We start from the raw sequence: 6,942 nt of genomic DNA on the forward strand, positions 1-6,942 counted from the left end.
TTTAAATATTTTTAAGGTTTAAAAAGAGTTTAAAGTTTGTAGTTCCTAGTAGGAAAACATTATCTGAATGAATACCCTTAATGGCAAGCCATTGTAGAATGTTTCAGTTGCATGGGGAGCAGAGGGGTAGGGATTCTCTTCACAGCACCCCAGCTTTCTTCATGAGAAGGTCGGAGGTACACTGGTTTGTATTATTGTGACATCCATTAGGTGATCGAAGTTGCTTTTCCTTTAACAAGGGCTTTATTTGTCAGAAGAGCATTATGCTTGACCTCCAAATTTGACTGACAATTTACTGATGAGATTCATAACCTTTGGGTTGCTCTGATATTTTGACATATTCGCTGGGTTCTGGGCCACATCCTGGAAAGCCACCATAACTTCTGGATCCTGCATGGCTGCAAGAACTTCCAGATCACTAAGAATTTCATTGAGCCCAGGCATTCTTGCCATTCCAGGCATCCCCCTTGCCATTTCAGGCATTCCTCCAGAAAAATTACCAGGCATTCCCCCAGGAAAGCTATCTGGGAAAGAGCCATACTGAGCTCCCGATTGTTGTCTTCCTCCCTCTGGGCTCTCTCATGTTCTTCCCGAGCCTTCTTAACCCTTTCTATTCTTTCTTTGATCTCTCGCTCTTCACGTTTTATCTCATATTTTCTCCGATGTTCAGCAATTTTCTGGGCCCTTGGTTGAACTTCTTTCAGCATTGCACTAGCATCTTCATCATAATCCAGTTTACAAGCAAGGGCAAGATCATGTGCTGCTTCTTCACAATGGCCCAGAAGTCTATGTGCTTTCCTGCACCACTTATAAGGCTGAACTGAATCAGGATTTATTTCAATAGCTCTGTCACAGTTTCAAATGGCAGCATTTGGCTTCTGTAATTTGTTTAAGACACTGGCACTCTTGGCATACAGAATGGCCAAGTGAGGATTTATTTTGATGGCATCTGTGAAAAAGTCAGTGGCTTTCTGTAGTTCACCATCATTTAGGGCATCAATGGCAGCCACTTTTTTATCATTTGCCTGATCCATCATTCCCTCAGTTATCTCTACATTTTCATCTCCCATTTCTTGAGGGGTATCAGTATCTGGTTCAATCACACCTTCATTGTCAATTTCTAGATCACTCTCCTCACTTGATGGTTCATCTGTCTTTATGTTTTCCTCCGCCTTCTTACTATCTGGTTTTTCTTCCTTGATACTGTCTTTGAATTTAGTTTTATGAGTGGCAGGTGGTATTTTAACCCCCATGCTCTCCACCCACTCCTGCAGGAAATGCATTTCCTTGGTGTGCAGAATGCCAGATCCTGCTTACACATTTTCACGAAAGCCTGAAGCTTGCTCACTTTGCGAGGGTCCATGGTCCAAAGGCAATGGCAGGCGGCAGGTGTGGTTAAGGTTGTGACGTGATTTCAGGCGGGGGTACTAGCTCAGCGTGATCATGTGGAAGGGGCTGCTTCCTACTTTTCTTATCCCAGCATATGGTCTTTTCTTTCCACCCAAATAAGCGTCTGAACATTTCTGATAGGGGTGCCGGTGGTCATGAATTTCTCTAACTTTTCCTTTAGAAACTCTTTATTGCTCCTTTTATTTTGAATGGTAGCCTTCCTGGATAATACATTTTTTGTTCCAAGTTTTTTTTTTTTTTTCTTTCAGCACTTTGATTATATTGTGATTCAAACTTCTAGTCTAAAGTTTCTCCTGAAAAGTCACGTTGTACCTTTATAGGGTTTCCTTTATATGTTACTGCTTTTTTTTTTTTTCATGTGTTACTTTAAACATTCCCTCTTTATCATGAGGTTTTGCCATTTTTCTTACTATATCTTTTGGTGTGGACCTCATTTGGTTGATTTTGCTGGGGGATTTCTGTGTCTCCTGGATCTGGACTTGTTTCCTTCCCCAGATATAAGTTTTCAGTGATTATTTCTTTAAATATGTGTTCCTTCCCCCTTTTCTCTCTCTTCTTCTGAGATTCTTATAATGAAAATATTATGCTCAATGCTGACCTTGAGCTTCTGAAGTGTATTTTCATTTAAATTTTTTTCTCTCTCTTGTTCACCTTCATTACTTTCCATCAGTCTGCCCTTCATATTGCTGATCCACTCTTCTTCTCTAAGCTACAATCTATTTCATCTGGTGTATTTTAATGTCAGTTATTGAGTTCCTCATCTCTTATTGGTTCTTTGTTTTCTATCTCTTCATTTAGGGTCTCACTCTGGTCCTCCACTCTTTTCTCAAGTCCAGTAAGTATCTTCCTGACAATTACTTTAAATTCTATATCAGGCACATTAGTTATCTCCCTTTTATTTGGGTTACTTGCTGTGATTTTGCCCTGCTCTCTTTACTTGGGACATATTCCTCTGTATCCTCATTTTGTGTAACTCTGTGTCTGTTTCTGCATGACAGGAGTCAGCTGTGTCTCCTGCTCTCAATAGAGTAATGGCCTTATGATGAACAGTTCCCATAGTGCCCTGCAGTGCACTGTTCCCTGTTCACCAGAACCTGGCTCTTAAGTAATGTCTCCCATGTGTTGCATGTGCCCTGCTTTTGTAGCTGAACAGCTTTTTTTAAAAAAAGATTTTATTGATTTATTTATTTGACAGACAGAGATCACAAGTAGGCAGAGAGACAGGCAGAGAGAGGGGACGAAGCAGGCTCCCTGCTGAGCAAAGAGTCAGACACAGGGCTCAATCCCAGGACCCTGGGATCATGACATGAGCTGAAGGCAGAGCCTTTAACTTACCGAGCCACCCAGATGCCCCTAGCTGAACAGCTTTTGACTTTAGTCCAATTCTCTGTAATATTTGCCCTGTGAGCAGGGTTTGGTCCCTCTGTATTTAGTGGCTCAGTTTGGGGCCATGTTGTGCTTGAGTTAACTCAGACCAGCCATTGCCAGAAACACAATACCACTGAAGTATCAGGCACTTTTTCTGTGCTGTCTCCTGAGAAGATTTTGTTGGTGGGTAGAGTCTTCTGTTAGACTAACAGTCTGTACCTAACCCACTAATGTGGTCTCTTCTCTACAGTTAGCTGTAGAGAGTCTATTTTGTTAGTATTTGGGTCATTTTTTGGGTTGTTTATACTGACATCGGTGTTATCTAGTTGTATTCATTGGACACGGTGAGTTTAGCATCCTCCTACTCTTCCATCTTCCTTAGAATTTTACCATACTGTTTTGATTACTACACATTCGTAATGTATTTTGAAATCTTGTATTGATATCTCCAACCTTATTTTTCTTTCTCAATATTTCTTTGGCTATTCAGGGTCATTTGTGGTTCCACAGAAATTTAGTATTATTTGTTCTAGTATTATGAAAAATGCTGTTGGTGTTTTGACAAAGATTGTATTGGATCAGAATTGCTTTGTGTCATATGGACATTTTAACAATAGTAATTCTTCCAATTCATGAGCATGGTATATATTTTCATTTGTTTGTTTCATCTTCAATTCCTTTAATGAATATATTATAGTTTTCAGAGCACAGGTCTTTTACTTTTTGTTAAGTTTATTCCTAGCTATTTTGTCATTTTTGTTGCTTTTGTGACCATGGAAACCACTTTGCCTTGGTATTTTCCCTGATGGGAAATTTATGATTAGTGATTCAATATACCTCACATTTTATTCATCTGTTCAGAGTTTCAATTTCATGGCTCATTTTTGATAGGTTGAATGTCCTAAGAATTATCTATTTCTTCTAGGTTTTTTTTTAATTTTGTAAGTATATAATTATTCAAAGTAACTATGATTCTTTATATTTCTGTGATATCAGGTGTAATTTCATCTTTCTTTTCTGTTTTTATTTGTATACATATTCTCTTTCCTTAGTCAAGCTAAACGTTTTTAAAATTTTGTTTATCTTTTCAAAAAACACAACTCTTACTTCTATTGATCTTTATTAATTTTCTGTTTCTATTTAATTTATTTCTGCACTTTACTATTTTCTTGTGTCTGCTAGCTCTGTGCTAAATTTCTTTTTTTTCTAGTTCTTGAGGAATAAAGTTAAATTGTTTATTTGAGATCTTTTTTTTCTTGATGTATGCATTTATTGCTATACAATTCCTCTTCTATTTTCACCTGGAGGGGAACTTGCACACATGCCTTTGTTTTTTTATCTGGTACATTGATTTTTGTGTACATCACCCAATAGATGTACCTTGATCTCATGCTCGGTGATGAATAAGGCTTCTGTTCACGTGTTCCTTCAGAGTTTAACAGATGGAGAAGCATTCCATGACCACCTAATTTCCTCTAGGTACAGCACAAATAGCAGACTGAAATACACACCTGCTCTTTTATGAAAAATGCCTATTTTCTAAATTTGCAGCTTTGGCCTAAAAGGCAGGGTACTGGATTGGTACATCCAGGTCCCTACTGCAGGACTCTTTCCTGGGAAAGTGGCAGGTAGATCCCATCTTTTACTAACCTTTCTGCCTCAATTAAGACCCTTGGTATCTTCTGAAAAGGAACTTCTTTTTTTTTTTTTTAAAGATTTTATTTATTTATTTGACAGAGAGAAATCACAAGTAGACAGAGAGGCAGGCAGAGAGAGTGAGAGAAGAGGGAAGCAGGCTCCCTGCTGAGCAGAGAGCCTGATGCAGGACTCGATCCCAAGACCCTGAGATCATGACCTGAGCCGAAGGCAGCGGCTTAATCCACTGAGCCACCCAGGCGCCCCTGAAAAGGAACTTCTAAACTCACCTTGTACCCTGATTTTTGTGGCTGTCTTCCCAGGGAACAACTCTATAACACCAGATATGGTGGTCAATGGGGTTTATACTCAAATCCCACAGGACTATATATATTTGCATACTTTGCAAAATCAGACAACTTACATGCTGAGAAATGAAACTGGACTGATTCTTATGCCCTATGAAAAATTACATTTACAAAGCCATAAAAATCCTAGAAGAAAACATAAGGAGTAGGTAAACCTTGACATCAGTCTTGGAGATTTTTTTTTTTAATTTGACACCAAAGGCAATAAAAACAAAAATAAATAAGTATAACTATATAAACCCAAAAAGATTTTTCCTGATTAAAAACTGGGCAAAGGAATCGAATGGACATTTTCTTACAAGAAGATGTACAAATGGCAAACAGACACATGAAAAGATGCTTAGCATCACTAATCATTAGGAAAATGTGAATCAAAACCACAATGAGATATCACCTCACACTAGAATGGCCAGAATCAAAAAGACAAGAAATAACATGTGTTGGTGATGACGTGGAGAAAAAGTAACCATCAGGCACTGTTGGTGCAAATGCAAATTTATGCAGTCATAATGGAAAACAGTATGGTGTTTCCTCGAAAAATTAAAAATAGAGTTAGTATAAGATCTAGTAATTTCACTATTGGGTATTTACACAATGAAAATGAAAACACTAATTCAAAAACACATTTGCATCCTTATGTTTATTGTAGCAGTATTTATAAGAGCCAACATAAAGAAGCAAACCTAGTGTTCATCCATAGATAATTGGATAAATATGTTATGTATATATTTAATATATATACTCAGATATATGTATATAATGAAATAGTACTTAGTCATAAAAAAGAATGAGATGTTCCCATTTGCAACAACATGGATGGACCCAGAGGACACAATGCCTAGTGAAATAAGTCATTCAGATAAAGAGAAATCATTATTTCACTCATATGCAAAACTTAAGAAACAAAACAAATGAACAAGGAAAAAGCAACAAACAAAAAACCCAGACTGAAATATGAAGAACAAACTGTTGGTTGCCAGAGGGGAGGTGGGTTGGGGAATTAGTAAAACATTAAGAGGATTAAGAGTATACTTATCCTGATGAACACTAAATAATGTATAAAATTGTTGAATCATTATGTATACACCTGAAACTATTATAACACTATATTTTAGTTGTACTTCAATTGAAAAAAAAAAACTAAAAAGCTTATGCACAACAAAGGAACCCACTAGTAATATTCAAAGGCCATCTACAGAATGGGAGAAAATACCTGAAAATCATTTATCTGTTTGGGGTTAATATCCAAAATATATAAAGAACACATACAACTCAATGACAACACAAATAAGTAGAAAGTAAAACCAGTTCAATTAAAGTGTGAGCAAAGAATCAGAAGTTTTCTCCAAAAGATGTGAAGATGTCCAATAGATACATGAAAAGTTGTATGGCATTACTGATAATCAAGGAATTGTGAATTAGGACCACAGTGAAATATCACCTCAGACCTCTTTGTCTATTATCAATAAGACAAGAAGTAATAAGTGTTGGTGAGTCTGGAGAAAACAGACCTTTTATGCAGCATTGGAGGAAAGGTTAATTAGCACAGCCACTATATAAAACAGTATGGTGATTCCTCAAAAAAAAAAAAAAAAAGAACTGGCATATGCTACAGCAATTCTTTTTTTTCTATTTTTTAAAAGATTTTATTTATTTATTTTGTGTGTGTAAGAGAGAGAGCATGAGTGGGGGGACAGAGGGAGAAGAAGACGCCCCACTGAGCAAGGAGCCCCACAAGGAATCTATCCCAGGACCCTAGGATCATGACCTAAGCTGAAGGTAGATGCTTAACCCACTGAGCCACCCAGGCATTTTTTTTTTAAGATTTTCAGCAATTCTATATCTACCTATTTTCTGAAGGGAAGGAAAATACTGACTCAAAAATATATATGCACCAACATATTCATGGTAGCTTTATTTATAATAGCAAAAATAGAGAGGCAAACCAAATGTCCATTACCAAATGAAGTTAATGAAAATGTAGTATATATACCGTGGAATACTATTCTTCCACTAAAAGGAAGGAAATCTTGCCATTTATGACAACATGGATAGACGTGTAGGGTATTACAAGTGAAATAAGTTAAAGAAAGCCAAATACCATGTAATCTCACTCATTTGTGGAATTAATTTTTTTAAAATTAGAATATCTTATTTTTTA

At 36.9% G+C, this 6,942-nt stretch overlaps 1 pseudogene; it reads right to left on the reverse strand.

Moving 5' to 3' along the window:
- Nucleotides 1–261: 261 nt before the first annotated feature.
- On the reverse strand, nt 262–1,363 carry LOC132007408 (hsc70-interacting protein-like; annotated as a pseudogene).
- Between the last annotated feature and the right edge of the window lie 5,579 nt (nt 1,364–6,942).

The sequence above is a fragment of the Mustela nigripes genome, chromosome X (assembly GCF_022355385.1).
Source record: "Mustela nigripes isolate SB6536 chromosome X, MUSNIG.SB6536, whole genome shotgun sequence".
Lineage (NCBI taxonomy): Eukaryota > Metazoa > Chordata > Mammalia > Carnivora > Mustelidae > Mustela > Mustela nigripes.